Genomic DNA, 17,591 nt, shown 5'->3' with positions numbered 1-17,591 from the left:
TTCTCAGAGTCAGACTAGCAAGGTGTTTGGTAGGAATGTTATAGTTATATTTGGATGCAGAGCAGAACAGAGTCACTTCTGCCCTAACGGTCAAGGTCTTGTGCAGTCACTCAGTAGGCTGAATGTTCAAATCCTAGTATTGCTTGGGAGTGTGTATGTTTATTTTATAATGTTTTCACTGTTAAATGTGCCTGCCAATGGAATATTGAAGTCTTTTCCCCCTCACAATCTGTGAGTTTAATGTAATAGCTCAGTCTGAACTTTTCAGAGTAGGGAGACATCTCTGGCCTAGTGGTTAAGGTGTCAGACGTGCCCACTAAAGGTTAAGGGTTCTGGTCTAGGTGAGTCTGTGGTCATTTCCTGCTTTAGTTTCTTTTCAAATATAAATATTTAAGTTACATACTGAAAGGTGAACTCACTCCTTTTTAATTCACAAAAACATTTTTCTTTCCAATTTGTCCGGAAATATCTGATTCTAAGTATATCATTCATCAATGCCTAAATAACTCTCTCTGTCTCTCACTTTCTCTCTCTCTTTCAGGGTTGGGTGGTTAGGGGGGTAGGCAGCAGGGACTGGCCAAAGGCTGTGCACAGCAGTGGTTGGATTGGCATATAGTAACGAAAATGACTTTATGTTAAAAAAAACATGGAAATTCACTGAAAACAGGGACATTATAGTTAGGAAATAGAATTTAAAAACACATAGAAATTCACTTAAAAAACAAAGTTTACAGGGACATTATAGTTAGGCTCACATTTTAAATGTACAAAACCATAGGAATTCACCGAGTTATCTCAAGTAACTATAACTTGTGCCCTAAAATAACTATAGCTTACTCCCTCACCATGCAGTGCTAATTACCCCACAAATGACAACACTCATGGCATCTTTGATAAAATCACTGATAATATCAATGTAATATTTGTAGTAAAATATTTGATGAAACAACTGTGCCTGGCAGGGGTGCGAGTTATAGTTACCTTAGGGCATGTCTCAGGTTTACCAGTCCTCCACCAAAAACAGTGGGTCTCGAAAAGCGTAAGGAACAACGTAGACACACTTATAAGCCGTATGAATTACATTTTTATCCACAGAGGGTCCAAACCCCTCAATGGTTACAAGGTCACCGCCAGTAACAACAACAAAGACGTTTTCAGCAACACCAATGCCGTCCACCCTATGGTAGACTGGCCACCAGCCTCCCCAAGCAGGAAAGTCTCCAGCAGGCTCCAAGCAGTGGATCACCCCTTCTCCCACTTCCATTACTCACTCTGGAATGGGGAAGTATCTCTTATTTCCTGACAGAGTGGCACTCCATCATGAAAGATGTCAGGGTTCTGAATGTTTTACAGAATACTTATTATCTCAGGTTTTCCAGTCCTCCACCAAATAGCCCACAAAAACCATCCAATCAAAATCTACAGATGCTAAGATTGGAAGTAAACAAGCAGTGATGTTTGTTCCTCGCAAACAACGAGGCACAGGGATTCATTCCTGTTATTTTTTGGTGAAAAAGAAAGTCCCCTAAAATGAATTGAGACCCATATTAGTTCTCAACCAAGCCAATAAGTAGATTTTGGAGAGAAAAGTTCTGAATGTTAGCATTAAATCATACTTATTCCCAACTCCCCAAGGAGACTGGCTCTGCTCAGTAGACCTCCAGGATGCGTACTTTCATGTTACGATAGCCAGAAAGCACAGCAAATTCCTGAGATTTGTAGTAGGTCACGATCACTACCAATACAAAGTACTTCTATTGGGCATCAAATCAGCCCCTAGTACTTTCACAAAGTGCATGCATCTCAGGGAACTCTGAATATTTGTCTATCCATACCTAGAGGACTGGCTAATCAAGGCGTCAACACGACAAGAAGCCCAACACCATTATCAGATGAAAATCAGTGTTCTCCACTGATTAAGAATGCATGTCAGTCACAACAAGTCAATCTCTTCTCCAGTCCAGTCTCTGCATTACCTAGGTACCACCATCAACACCATACAAGTAAGAGTGTATCCTACGGAGTAGAGACTGTTATCGAGCCATCTGAACTGTCATTCTTTCATTAAAGTCTCTCATCCCACAGTGAGAAAGTGTCATCTCTCCTGGGCTAGATGGATTAGTGCATTTCCTGAATCTGAACACTCATCTCCACAGAAGACAAGCAAGAGGGGACAAGGTGCAGGCCATTGTCTCACAAAGCCCAGACAGTTTGGAACTGGTTGATAGCCAGAGACCTGAGAATCACTGGAACTCATCTTCTCGGGACTCAAAATGCTCAACTAGTCTCCCTAAGCAGGGTTCTTCAGGAAAACCATGAGTGGGTTCTTTGCAACGAGGTACAAAGCATCTTCAGCATATAGGGTTATCCTTACATAGATTTATTCGCATCAGCAGAAAACTGAAAATGCCCTGACTTTTCCTCAAGGTACTACCAACAAGGGATGCTAGGGAATGCCCTATGAATCAACTGGGCTGGCAAGTTTCTCTACTCATTCCCTCTGATCCCCCTGATTCCATCAGTTCTCATCAAACTATCTTACTCGAGGGCCAGAATGGTCTCAATAGCGCCAGAGTAGCTCCGTCAATGGTAGTTCACAGACCTTCTCCATAAGTTGGAGCATTCACACGTGAAATTGCTGTGCAGACCGACCTTCTCATGACGTTTGGAGGCCGGATGGTTTATCCCTATCTCTTCTCTTTGTGTTTTATAGCATGGCTCCTGAGCTAGTACAATATGAACATTTGAATCTTCCACAAGAATGCATGAACATTCTCCAGGAGGCTAAAGGACCACCAACACATTCAGCTTCATTTAAATGGAAGAGATTCTGTATCTGGTGTTCTGACAAGAACTTTGATCCAACAAAGTGCCAAGAAGAAACTGTTCTTCCATATTTGCTTCATCTGGCCAAATCAGGCTTACAGTTTTTTTCTACTTAAGTTCATTTGGTGACAAATACTATGTGCAGGAAATGTTATGTTATGTTATTGAAAATTGTACAGTGCCTGGTTACTCCTACTGAAGTGCCCCTGCGCTAGGGTCCAGCTTACCATCCACATAGGTTCCTGCTTTATTCTAAAGTAGCCTGAAGATGCCAGGTTTTAAGTTTTTTTCAGGAGACTGGCTCCTGACTTTCCAGCCTAAGCTCTAGTGTCAGAGAATTCCAAAGTTTCGGGGCATGGAACTTCAAAGAGCAGCCTCCCATCCTTGCTTTCTTAACTCTGGGATTGAAGCCGGGCTGTGGCGGAAAAACTAAGGCTTCGAGAAAGACAGTACCATGACACATTGGAATCAAATACCGGGTGCTTTTGCCCTGCAGTATTTTGTGACAGAAACATAGTGCCTTGAACGCTACTCTCTTTCTTTTTGGACGCCAGTGGAGGTAACTAAGAATCTGTCCCATAGAGGGGAATTTTGCGAGGTTAAGTAACAGATGTGCAGTGGCATTGTGCACTCTTTGGAGTTTGAGGAGTCTGTTACTGGTGGCTCCAAGTTAGAGAGCATTACAGTAATCTAACCTTGCCGTGATTAGGGTCTGTACCACTGTTTTCCTGTCATCTATTGGCAATAGATCTAGGATTTTCCAAAGCATCTTTAGAATACCAAAGGTACCTGCCAGACTAGAGATCTGTTTTTCAAAACTCATTTCGGAGTCAAACCAGATGCCAAGATTTTTCACTGTAGTCTTGGGGGCCAGCACTAAGCCCAGGACATCAGGCCACCATGCTGAGGGCCAGATGGAGGGTTGCTTACCAATTCCTACCACTTTGGTTTCTCCGGCATTCAATTTGAGGCAGCTGAGTTCCATCCAGCTTGCAAAGGCTAGCTAGGCATGATCTAAAGCGATAGGCAGAGAACTCCTGATTCTGGGCGAGGCTAATGATCAATTCACTGTCATCTGGATAGGACACTACTTTAACATCCCATCCTTCTGTCACTTCTGCTAGAGGGTGCATGTATAAATTAAAGAGCGTAGGATGTAGAGGCGATCCCTGGGGCACACCTTGTTTTAAGGGAAAGATCTTTGAGGCTGAGTACTGCTGTAAAACCTGAAACATATGGTTAGAAATAAAGGAGGCAATCTACTTTAAGGCTGGTCCACTAATACCCATACACCATAACCATTCCAGCAAAATGTCATAGGCCACGGGGTCAAACACCACACTCAGATCTAGCATTATTAGTGGGGCGGTGTCCCCTTCATCTACCATTTGCCTAAGTGAATCAGAGGCTAATAGTACATTGGACTCAGTACTTTGGTGTGAACAGAAGGCAGACTGGCTTTCAAGCAACACATTGTTTGCCTCAATGAACTGCATCAGCTGCTGATCTACACATTTTTCAATTACTTTATCAACAAAAGGTAACAACGAGATAGGACTCAGATTTTCTGGCTTCCTAGGATCTAGTGAGGGCTTTTTCAGGTGGGGGACCACAATAGCATGTTTTCATGCATCAGGGACCTGACCTGATTTCAGGGATAGACTCACCAACACATAGGGAGTAGGGGCAATCATTCCAGTCCTCATTCCAGAATCCTAGGCAGGGCTGGGTCAAGCCTTCTTTAGTCTTGCTAGGGATACACTATGAGTCATGACAAGTTGCTTCCCTAAATTCGTGTTGAAAGGAAGAGTAGATCTTATCTATCGTGTCATAGAAAAAGTGCTATTTCATTTCAGCTTTCAATTGAAGATACTGGTACTGCTGAGATGTGTTCAAAAAGGTGACAGAGATTTAACAGTAGTGAAAATCTCCCACGCTGAGTTCTGAGCCAAATCGATTTTCTGAGCATAAAATTCATTCGACTGGACAAGATTTGTTTGTGGTAGTCTTTCAGGGCCCATAAATATATCTCCCTTTCCAGATTACCATAGTTCCTGCGCCATTGGCGCTCTATCTGCCTTCACCATTTTTTTAGCGTTCTGAGCTCTTTGTTAAGCTACTCCTCTGAGTGCGTGGAGGGGGCAGAGGAATGTCTCCCTATTGGTGTTAGGAAATTCACAGCTTTGCTAATCCAATTAATAAAGCGTGCATTGGCTAAGCTGACACAGTCACTGGGAGTGGGGATGGATGCCTCTAGTGCTGCTGTAAAAGAGTTGGCTGTCATGTTAGCCCATTTATGCACCAAATATCGGTGGCCTCTAGAGGCACGGGGACAGAGAGAGCCCCCTTGATTTGAAAAGGGATAGGATAGTGGTCTGACTAGATCACCGGTATCAGGGAGGAGGTGCTTATCCTCGATGAATCGGTAAAGATAGGGTCTAAGTGTGACCCAATTTATGTTTTGGAGACTGCACCAGTTGCATCAGATTCCATGTGGCTAAGTCTTCCCTTAGTGCCACTGCATTATGACAAGATAAATCCTCAAAATTCAAATTGAGGTCGCCCAGGATGACAACAACGTAATATCTTAGGGCAAGTGGAGGAATGGTGTTAGCCAAGGCAGCCATAAACAGAATTGCTGGACCAGGTGGCCGATAGATAAATAAGCCTGCTAAAGTGCAGTTACTTGAAAGTGTTAACGTGAAAAAGGTGGCCTCGTTGCCTTCGATCTTAATTCCTGTGAAGTACAGGAGAATGATTGTTTGAAGATCAGAGCCAGCCCTCCCCCTTCCAGACTGCCTGTCCAATCTAGCTAAGGAATGACCAGTCGGAACTGCCTCAAGGATGTCAGGGGCTGATGCAGCCGTAAGCCAAGTTTCTGAAAGAAAAATTTCACCTGGGCAGTGTTCCCTTATTAAGTCCCCTATCTCAGCTCTGTGCTTAGGGAGTGAGCAACAGTTAATAGCAAAACATTTCACTAATGGTCCCGGCGGGAGGCTCTCTCTCCATCTAGGTTTGATATGCTTAGTAACAACCTTCAAGCTGAAACCACACTGGTGACAGTCACCAGTGTCTGCGAATGCAGACAATCCTCACTCACATTCTCAGGGGCCAAAGAAAACATTTCCTCAGAAGAGTAAACCTTAGGATCGAATTCCTCACTGGCAGGGGTCCTGGCCCCTGTTGCCATCCGGACATGGACGGGCGCAGACAGGCTTGTCATAGGCGCAGCTTCGGTGCACCAAGGGCGCGCATCTGCGCAGCTCGCATGACTAAATGGGCTGCCTGTGAGGGGGCGTGGTTAGCTGAGGTGCCACTAAAGAGCCAGGGCCAACCAAAATCAAACTGGACTCCAGTTACTCTTGCTCCTAATGGCAGGGTACCTTCCCAGAATAGCTACTGGAAAATAAAGTCCAAATAACATGAAAATGACAAACAAATCATGTGAAAAATAAACACATAAAATCGATTAAAACACCAGTGGCGTCTGACCTGTTGTGTTGTGGCTGTGATAGCCACAACACAGTGCAGGACTTGGCGCGCTGCTGAAAAGACTCACGCGACACAGTTGTAATGCTGTAATGGTCGGCGTGGTCGGATCAGACCTGGCAAGTCTGTGCTCGGGCAGCACGGGTCCCCGTCTGCTCGCTGCGAGCGTCTCCCTGGCCTCCCGACCACGCCTCTCTTTATTTATAGCTCCAGGCCAAAGGCCACGGAGCAAACCACTGCACACGCAAACAAGAGGTGGAATCCATCCGGAAACATCCGGGGATTCCACCGCGTCATTACACATAAAGAACTTCCCCCACGATCCAGCATGGTGTTGGATGGTCGGTTACATCACCGACCAGCAACACCACATTCCTCCCCAAAATATGAAAACAACAAAAACACGTAAACAACTGTTCACTAGTCACACAGGTGATCACGCAGAAGAATAGAAGGGCATGGATTACTACGCAAGTTATATTGGGCAGACCCTGAGCGGTGGGACGACAAATCCTGACCCACATCCCCAGCCACCTGCTCAGCCGGGACAGGACCAGGGTCATCTTCATGTCGGTCATTAGAACTGGAAGTTGGACTGTCCACACCAGGCCCCAGAGACAACCGACCGACATCACCAGCATCACGGAAATTATCTTCGCCTGTATCTCCGGAAGGGTAAAACCTTTTAAACAAAGAGATGTTGCGGGTCACCGTCTCATTCCCACGCTGGTCTACGATAGCAGATCCGTTTCTTTGCACAATTATCCAAGTTACAGAGCTGAAAGGCGTGCAAAACTTACTCCCCGGCAGAAATTGCTTCAGTAACACTTGATCACCCACTTGCAGATCAGACGGGACCGCTCGGCGAGCACTGCTTGCCCGCTGATTAGACACACGCCTTTTTTCTTGAACTAAGTCACTGGACACGGCGGGAGGAATCCAAGAAAAATGATGCGGAATGGCATCCACAGACGCCCTCCCAAATGCGAGGTGAGTTGGCACTTTGTTCGTGGTGGAATGGGGTGTTTGCCTGTAATTCCTCAGGAATGAAAATATAGCATACTCAACAGCCTGACCACCAGCTAAAGCGATCCGGATAACCTTGTTCAAAGTCCTCATGAATCTCTCTACCTCACCGTTAGCTTGAGGCCAACGCGGGGTAATCCGGCGGTGACGTGTGCCTGTAATGTTAAGATACTCAGCTAGTTCTCTACTTTGGAACGGTGGCCCATTGTCTGTCTTTATCTCAGATATGAGACCATGTGTAGCCATTGCCTTCTCGAGGCCAGAAATCACGACATCAGCCGTTAGGACAGGGATGATCTCCACTTCGGGGTACTTTGAAAAATCATCGATGAGGACCATGGTGTGGAGACCATCAGGCAAGCTTCCAAAATACAAGCTAGCTAAGACCCAGGGTCCAACTGGGGAGGGCTCAGTTTCGATCGGATTGGGCCTACTCGACTCACCAGTGGCCTGACACCACCTGCAAGACCTCACCAGACTCTCCACCTGTTCGTCCATAAGAGGAAACCACACTTTCGACCGGAGGCGGCTCTTCGTCTTAACCATCCCTTGGTGGCCATTGTGGGCCAACTCAACCGCTCGGGGGTGAGGGAAGATGGAATGACCAACCGATTTTCTCTCAAAATGCACCCCTCGACATCAGTGGTGAGCTCATCCCTCACGTTGTACAGACTCCTGATGATACGTTGGGACTCTGTGGTCAGCAGAGGTAGTTGTCCTTTAAGACGGTGCCACTGATTATTTTGCATTGCTACCAGAACTTTCTGTAAACACTCATCCTTTTTGGTTGCTTGCACAATTTCATCCATCGTCATAGGTATCGGCCGGGACCGGTCTGTGATGTATCTAACATATTCCTCGGTCTCCTGCGCCTCCACAATCTCCACAGCGGACGCAGCTCGGGGATGTCTCGACAAGTAGTCTGCCGGATTTTCAGATCCCGGGCGGTATTCTAACTGGCACCGATAGTCTTGCAACTGTAACATCCACTTCTCAATCCTCGGCTGGGGTTTGGAAGCGGTGCCATTAAAGAGAGGGAGCAACGGCTTGTGGTCGGTAGTTCCGATAAACGGGCGGCCATACACATAAATATGGAAGTGCTTACAGCCCCAGTGCACCGCAATTGCTTCCTTTTCTATCTGCGAATAACGCTGTTCAGTTTCAGTAAGCGACCGGCTGGCATAGGCAACAGGGGACCACATCCCTTCTGTCTGTTCTTGCAGCAAAACTGTCCTTTTGGTCCAGCATCAACGGCGATTTTGGTACTTCGTTTCGGATCGAAATATTTCAAAATGGTGTCACTGGAAAGTGCCTCTTTGATAGTATCAAACGCAGACTGTTCAGGGATCCCCCACCTCCATGGCTCAGAGGCTTTGGTAAGGTTCCGCAAAGGCTGTGTGAGGTTAGACAAATCCTTAATGAAACGGCTGCAGTAATTTACCATTCCTAGAAAACTCCTGACTTCAGTGATGTTGGTGGGAGGGGGCGCTTTTTTAATGTCATTTACTTTGGCCGGATCTGGGGCTACCCCACTCGCTGAAAACGTATAACCAAAAAACTGTATCCTGTCCCTTAGGAATTCACATTTTTCGCGATGGAGTGTGAGTCCTGACTCCTGAATACGTTGTAGGACCTTCTGGAGTCGGGAGTGGTGTTCCACGATGGTGGGCGCATGGACAAGGATGTCATCACTGACATTGATGGTTCCAGGCAATCCAATCAACAGCTCCTGAATGACATTTTGGAATACCTCTGCTGCACTGGATACCCCAAAACTCAACCGCTTATACCTCCGGAGCCCGACATGTGTAGAGAAGGTCGTAATATAACGGGAGTCTATGGCTAATACCAGCTGGTGATATCCGGACCTGAGGTCCAGTTTAGAAAACCACCGCGATTCGCTGAGCTCCCCCAGGATGTCGTCAATCGTTGGTGTTAGATGCCTTTCCCGTTTGATGGCAGCATTAGGGAGGCACATGTCCACACATATTCGTACTTCGCCGGGCTGTTTGGGTTTCCTCGCCACCACGATGGGGGAGACCCATGGAGTGGGTCCAGAGACCTTCTCAATGATTCCAGCCTTTTCCAAATTCTCCAGTTCTCTCTCCACTTGGGGTCGAAGGTGGAATGCCACTCGCCGATGACGAAGGGCTACCGGTTGTACTGTGTGATCAATGTGGAGCTTGATCTCTCGGCCTCGGAGACACCCAATTCCTTTGAATACTCCTTCATATCGGGCCACCAGTTCAGTTATGGACTCTTGATGAATGCTGAATGCAAATGTCACAATCGCCAACTCTTCCGCAGCTTTACAGCCCAACAGCATTCCAGTTCCTCCCTCGGTCACATAGACCTTCGCTGAGGTGGATTGTGATCCATGGGTGAGAGTGGTTTGGAACATGCCTTTCAAAGCCAAAGGGGTGCTTTGGCCGTATGCATACACCTTGATGTTTGTCTTGGTCAGTGCTGGAGTCGGCACCATCCAACAGTATTCCTCTGCAGCCAAAAGGTTTATGGACGCTCATGTGTCTACTACAGCGACAATCTCGTGTTCGGCCATCACGATCTGGCACTTTGGAAGTTGTGCTTGCCGAGGGTTGGTAGGCTTGACAGCAAATAGGGAGTGGACAACGTGATCATCCATGTCACTCCCCCGCTCCGATTTTTCTGGAGGAGCCTCTTCCAGTGCGACATTGACAAATGCACTTGCAGTTCCCTTGGACTGGCAAACCTTTGCGAAATGATTCTTCTTTCCGCAGCTGGAGCATACTTTTCCCTTTGCTGGGCACTCAGATGATCTGTGTGGTATTCCCCCACAATGCCCACACTGCCTCGTTCGGGCTTTGTTCAGTCTTTGTCTTGGTCTGTTCATGGGTGCCGTGACTGCATTGGCCCTCTCTTCCTTTATGGGTCGTTGTAAGGCAGCCTCCATGTGCGAGGCTCTGGCTCTCGACAGCTCCTTCGTGCGCCCCAATTGCAAAATGTCCGGCAAGGACTTTCCTGATTCCTCTAGGATGCGCTCCCGGAGCTTTAAGATGCACACCCTTGGATCAACTGCCCTCTCACCTCTTCCGTTTCATCATTAAATCTGCACGTGCTCGCCAACTCTCTCAGCCTTAGGTGGAAGGCATCTAACGACTCCTCCACTTGTTGCCTCGCTTGTCTGAATATGAATCTTTCATAGTCAGTGTTGACCATAGGTTCAAAGTGCCTGTTGAGTGCCGCTATCAGCATTGCATGTGTTTTGGGTGCATCTTCCACCAGGTTTTTTGATATTTTATATATGTCTTTCCCTCCTATGTGGATGAGCATAGCACGCTTCTGGTCATTTGCTACCTTGGTGGCCTCGAAGAATAGGAGTACTCTTTCCACCCATTCTTTCCACTTTGGAGCTTGGGCAGATGGGGCTTCTTCTACAATTAATGGTTCTACTGGAGGTATTGCGGACATCGTGGCTAGTTGGGCTGAGGGGCTGAGCCGGGCTTGATACTATCGTGCAGGTAATGGAAAACACTGCCTGGTGGCAGAGGGTTCTAGGCACAGCTTATGGGGGCCACTCTTTTACTCACTGTGTCCTGATGTGCCTCACTTTATTCACCAACTTTGTTTACTCTGGCTGCTCCACTGGACTTCTGTTGATGTCTCAAACACTGTCTCTGGGGTCTTTACCAGGGCTCAGAGGGGGTCCTTTCTGTTACCGTGATCTAGTTTCCACCTAAACCACTCCAGAAAAGAAAACAAACAGAACCGGCCCGAGCACCGTGTAATACACGGCCGCTGCTCTGTTGTTTGATTTGTAGTTTTTTTTTGTGTTTTTTTTTAAACTGGCCCATGCGCCCGCTGCACGTGCACCGCGTTTTACACGCAGCCGCCACGGGGCACACCCAGGGGCGTGGGGCCGCACACCCCCGTCGCCAATTTGTTGTGTTGTGGCTGTGATAGCCACAATACAGTGCAGGACTTGGCGCGCTGCTGAAAAGACTCACGCGACACAATTGTAATGCTGTACTGGTCGGCTTGGTCGGATCAGGCCTGGCAAGTCTGTGCTCGGGCAGCACGGGTCCCCGTCTGCTTGCTGCGAGCGTCTCCCTGGCCTCCCGACCACGCCTCTCTTTATTTATAGCTCCGGGCCGGAGGCCACGGAGCAAACCACTGCACACGCAAACAAGAGGTGGAATCCATCCGGAAACATCCGGGGATTCCACCACGTCATTACACATAAAGAACTTCCCCCACGATCGAGCATGGTGTCGGATGGTCGGTTACATCACCGACCAGCGACACCACATGACCTAAGATGGCCACCAACCAGGACGGGAGGCAGGCATCTCCCGCGCCTAATGCGCTACAAGGAACAGAAAAGCAATATTTTGAATGCAGGTAGCAAGACTGCTGGTGAGCAGCTGCTACAGGTATGTAGAGCCCGCGAGGTCCGCTCAGCTCGCATGACTAAATAGGCACCTGTGAGGGGGTGTGGTCAGCCGAGCTGCGAGTAAAGAACCGGGGCCAACCAAAATCAAAACGGGAGGCCAACTACTCCTGCTCCTACTGGCTGGCTACCCTCCCAGAGTGAAGCTACTGGGAAACAAAGTCCAAATTAACATAAAATGTCATTCACAAACCTTTTTTTCAAAACTCCTGTTATTAAGAAATACACATTGATTTAAATATAATCCTCTCTTTCCGTGAGATCCAGCGTAGTTCTTGAGGAGTGCCAGAAGATGAGTTGTGTCTAGGGTTATCTAATGCTAGTGTGGCTCAGCTTCAACTTGGGTTAACACATTTCCTCTGTGTACGATTCTGATTCAGTCTCTCCTTTGATTTTGTTTTTTCAGCCACTTCTGATAATTCTGTAATCTTTTCGTTTTAGAAGGTTTTAGCAGCTTTAATTCTTAGCCCTAGCAACAGGCCTTGAGTGGCAGTGAGGTTCTGATGGCTTTTTATTAATGTATTTTGATTCTTTAGGGTTCCCTTTTTTATTTTATTAATTTCAATCACAAATCTCCTATGATTGGTACAGTACAAATAGCAAGACCAAATATATTCACAACAATATACATTAAAGGAAAGAACAAATGCCCATGACATGAAATTTGACAGCAAAATACCCTAAGTGACCTTCTAACCCAGCCCCCAAAACTCAGTCACCTATTCTGAGCCCTCACTCAAGAGCATGTATTTCCATCCATGGACCATGGTGTAGCATGGCAAGGTTCTAGCGTTATTCCCCTGTAACGGGCCCAGTCCCTCCATATCTTGTGGTGTTTCTGGGGGCAGCCTCTCGCCAAATACGTAGGGCGTTCCAAACTCATGCAGTAATCCATTCCTTTGGCCGATTTTTTAACATGTGGGGCCTCTGTGCTATTCCAGGCCTACATAGTGTCTTGCTTAGCAATCATCAGGCCTAGCCAGAGCAATGGCCTCTGATACCTATTTCCGTCTATGTTGTCTGTATTATGTAGGGCAATCAACTTTGGATCTCTAGGGATTTTCCAACCCAGTATTGTTTCGGGTGTTACTAGCACTACTTTCCAAAAGAGCGAAAGAGCAGGACAAAGCCAACATCTGTGAATTAAGTCACCATTGGGTTCTTCATATTGTAAGCAACTTCCCGTCTCAATCAACCCCCAACTGAAGAGGCGTGCCCTAGTGAAATATGTACAGTGTAGTCATTTGACTTGAATTAGATGGAATTGAGAGGCCATCGCCAACTCTCTAGGGCCAGCGAATGCCTCGATCCAGTCCTCTTCCTCTAGTGACCCCAGGTCTCGCTCCCATGATTCCCACAGCCTCGTCATTGTGTCAGCCTGATTACGTAGTAGTGTCTGATACATGGCAGACAGTTAATGCTTCTTAATATTAGTAATTAAGACTTTGTCTTCCAAGGGGAAGAATTCAGTTATAGCCGCAGCAGACTGTAGGTAGAGAGCAACCGCATGTTTAAGCTGGAGGTATTGGAAAAACTGAGTGTGGTGTCGTTGATATTCTGCTTGTAAGTCCTGAAAGAACTTCATCGACCCATGGTGAAGTACATTGCCTGTGAAGGAAATGCCTATGCTGTTCCAGGCCTAAAGGCCCTGTCACAGAGGAGTCTCCAAGATGAGCTTGCCCGCCCAGCCCATGGATTTTGCTACGTCTCTCCACATCGTCAACACCACTCTTGCAGTAGCAGGCAGAGAGGTTTGGATATCCCCCCTGTTAGAAATGAGGCCTCTAGTTGGCAGTCAGTTTACACCCTGTCCATTTAGGGACCCTCACTCTAGTCAGGGTAAGGGAGATACCCAGCTCAGATAACCCCTGCTCACCCCCTTTGGCAGCTTGGCACAAGCAGTCAGGCTTATCTCACAAACAATGTGTAAAGCATTTGCACATAACACACAGTAATACAGTGAAAACACTACAAAAGGACTCCCCACCAGTTGTAGAAAAATAGTAAATATTTATCCATGTAAAACAACACCAAAAGAAGAAAAATCCAACATACAGTAACAAAGATATACATTTTGCCACAATTACTTTAAAAATACAGTTCCTTGAAGTTGATAGCTCTGTCTGGGGCTATCATGGCGTCGTGAACAACGAATCCAACAGTTTAGGCCAACTGCAGGTCCCGGGCCAGCTACAGTGTCAGGAAGACCCGCAAACAATACCTTGGAAATGTAGGCCTTCGTTATCCTCGTGATGAGATCCAGAGTGCGGCATTGATGGCGTCGGCAGGCATCAGTTCTGGAAGTCAGGGCAGGGGCCATCGGCCCTTGAAGCCACACACGTAGCAAAATCGATCTCCAGGCTGATGACGAAGTCAGAAGCGCTGGTGTTGATGGAGTCTGGGCTGCGGTGCGAAGTGGGACGATGCGATGTGTGGTGCACACGGGCCACGGTGCTGGCAGCGGCTTGGTGATAGTGCCCTGCAGCATCGGTGAGACTAGGGCTGCGGTATGAAGCAGGGCAGTACGACATGGGGTGTCTCCAGATCGCAGTGCAGGCTGTGGCCTCGTCGTTGCTGAAGCGCTGTTGTCGGTAGGCCCAAGGCAGCAATACGATGGGAGCCGGCTCCATGCGGCTCCCTGGAGTCGTGGTGCAGGCAGAGGCATCTGTGGATGATGCTGGAGTCGATGGCGCTGGCGTCGGTGGACTGGGGCTGCAGTGCGGGATGGGACAGTGCTTCATGTACCTCATGTGTGGTGTCCTGTAGCCACGGTGCAGGCAACGGCATTGGTGTCAGCGTAGAGCATCATCTTTGGGGATACCTATGCTGCGGTGTGACCAGGGCGATGCGGAGTGCGGGGTCCACAGGTCACGGTGCAAGCAGAGGCTTGTTGATGGCATCAGGTGGCGGCGGCGGTGAGACCAGGGCTGCAGTGCGAGGTGATGCACAGCTCCATGCATCGTCGTCAGGTCAAGGTGCGGGCAGCAGCGCCGTTGCTGGTGTGGTAGTGCTTTTTCTTCTGTTGCAGCACAAAACACACAGTTCCCAGTGCTGTTGGCAGATGAACCTGAAGTCTTTGATATCCCTGAGACTTCAAACAGAAGGCAAGCTCTACTTGAAGCCCTTGGAGAATCTTCACAAGCAGGATACACAGTGAAATCCCGTCTTTGTCCTCTTTAAGGCAGAAGCAGCAACTGCAGGCCAACCCAGCAAAGCACACACAACAATGGGGCAGTACTCCTCCTCCAGTTCTTCAGCTCTTCTCCGTGGCAGAGGTTCCTCTTGATCCAGAAGTGTTCTAAAAGTCTGGGGTTTTGGGTCGACTACTTATACTAATTTCTGGCTTTGAAGTAGGCAAACTTCAAAGGAAAGTCTATGTTGTTCACAAGTTCCTGCCTTTTCCAGGCCTGGCCCCAGGCACACTCCAGGGTTTTGGAGACTACATTGTGTGAGGAAAGGCACAGCCCTTTCCGGTGCAGGTGTCAGTTCCTCCCTCCCCACTCTAGCCCAGGAGACCCCTCCGGATATGCAGGACACACCTCAGCTCCCCTTGTGTCACAATCTAGAGGGAATTCCTAAACAGCCCAACTGTCAGTCTGACCCAGACGTGGATTCCAGGGGCAGGCAGTGGCAGAGAATGGTTAAGCAGGAAAATGGCCACTTTCTAAAAGTGATATTTTCACAAAGACAATCTAAAAACCAACTCTACCAAAAGATGTATTCTTAAATTGTGAGTTCAGAGACCCCAAACTACGCATGTTCATCTGCTCCTAATGGGGAACTGCGCTTAAACGATACTTAAAGGCAGTCCCTATGTTAATCTATGGGAGAGATAGTCCTTGCAATAGTGAAAAGCAAATTTGGCAGTATTTCACTATAAGGACATCTAAAACACACTAGTACATGTCTTACCTTTTAAATACACTGCACCCTGCCCATGGGGCTACCTAGGGCCTACATTAGGGGTGACCTGCATGTAGTAAAAGGGAAGGTTTGGGCCTGGCAAGTAGGTACACTTGCCAGGTCGAATTGACAGTGCAAAACTACACACACAGAGACTGCAGTGGCAGGTCTGAGACATGCTTACAGGGCTACTCCTGTGGGTGGCACAATCAGTGCTTCAGGCCCATTAGTAGCATTTGATTAACAGGCCCTGGGCACAAATAGTGCACTTTACTAGGGACTTACTAGTAAAACAAATATGCCAATCATGGATAAACCAATCACCAATACAATTTACACAGGGAGCACTTGTACTTTAGCACTGAGGTGCAGTGGTAAAGTGTGCAGAAACAATGACCCAGCAAGACAGATCTGAAAAAATAGGAGGAAGAAGGCAAAAAGTTTGGGGATAACCCTGCAAAAAGGGTCATTTCCAACACCTCCCATGGAGCAAATGAGGAAGGTTGCTGCAATCCATAATCCATTCCTCTGTCGCATATGCCTAGTCATCAAACCCCTCAAACCATCAAACATTCAAAATCAGAAGGTGTTCAGCCCTATAATAGAGGAGGATGTTGGAGTAGCTATGCCATCATCCAAGGTATGTCAGCAACATTTCTCAAGCGAAATCCGGGGGAATACCTTGTTCCATAGCAAGTCTTGAATCAGGTTGTTAACCTTGACAAAGAAGGTTTGGTTCAACGGAAAAGGGTAGTTTTGGAGCTGTTAAAGAAATCTGGGCAGGGGGACCATCTTAAAGATAGCCAACCATCCCAATAAGGACAGCAGGAGGATGGACCATGTAGGAGGCTGGCTCGGTTGGTGTGGCACCCTATACTCAGTCCAGGCAACCCTTAGTGATATTGTTTAGGGATCCAGATAGCAAAAGCTCTCCAGTAGTAGCTGTGGTGAGCAGCTAACGCGTATCTAGAAGGTGTGTAAAGCACTTGCAATATTACAATAGTCAGTCAGTAACCAGTCACAAGAAAGAACCACACCAGGTGTTGCAGAATTAAAGGTTTCTTTATTACACCACTATAGCTAAACTAACTTTGGTATATCTCCACCTAGAGAAATCAACACACCAAAATATACTCTTAGTAACATCCAGCAAAAGCATAAAAATACACGGAGCCCTATGTGGGCGGGCCCAAGCCACATATTAAGAAAGTGGTATAAGAATGGACATGCCCAACCAAGGTAAGTGTGTTAGGATCCCAGGGGCTGAGGGACTAGGAAATCACAAGAGGTAAGTACTAGAAGTTGCACAGGTGCCTGGTTGCAGAGCTGTTATTGAGCCGGGTGTCCCGTAGGCTAACACAGGACTGTTGTGTTTACATTTTTATGGATTCCGAACTCTTCACTATGGACCCCGAGGAAACCAGTTGCCACACAGAAGGTTGGAGAGTGCCCCCAACAGTGAATACCCAGAAGACTGGAGTACCTACACTATGGAGCCCAGGTGCATAGAGGTGAAGTGGCATCGAACCCTCGTTGGAGTCATTGGAAGCCTCGGTTGTCCAGCTGCTGTCACGGCCCATGGACCAGGCCGAAGGAATCAAAAGGTGAAGCCCTGATGAGAAGAACCTGAAAAAGAAGGGGACAGTGTTGGAGATGTCCAAGTGGTGCAGGTAGGCAATGTCCACCCTCTTGGAGGTGAAGTTCCTGCAGGACTTTGAAAGAAGTCCAGCTGTGGAGTCCAGGGGGATGCAGGAGATCCTTGGAGTCATTAACAAGCTGTCCCACGTCGGTCACGGATTGCAGAAGGGTCAGTAGCTTGCAGGACCACCAACAAGCCTTGTCAAATGCAAATCGCGGTTGCAAGGAGGTTTTCACATTTTAGAGGACCAGAAAGGTCTTAGTGGCTCGACACTTGGTG

General features: G+C 47.5%; 1 protein-coding gene across 4 annotated transcripts in view; it reads left to right on the top strand.

Moving 5' to 3' along the window:
* The window catches only part of NAGA (alpha-N-acetylgalactosaminidase), a 315,980-nt gene that overhangs the window by 42,079 nt on the left and 256,310 nt on the right, over positions 1-17,591 (top strand). The window lies entirely within an intron of this gene.

Source organism: Pleurodeles waltl, chromosome 4_2 (genome assembly GCF_031143425.1).
Source record: "Pleurodeles waltl isolate 20211129_DDA chromosome 4_2, aPleWal1.hap1.20221129, whole genome shotgun sequence".
NCBI classification, from domain to species: domain Eukaryota; kingdom Metazoa; phylum Chordata; class Amphibia; order Caudata; family Salamandridae; genus Pleurodeles; species Pleurodeles waltl.
Note: the sequence above shows the minus strand (reverse complement) of the source record. Positions and strands in the feature narration are given on the sequence as shown.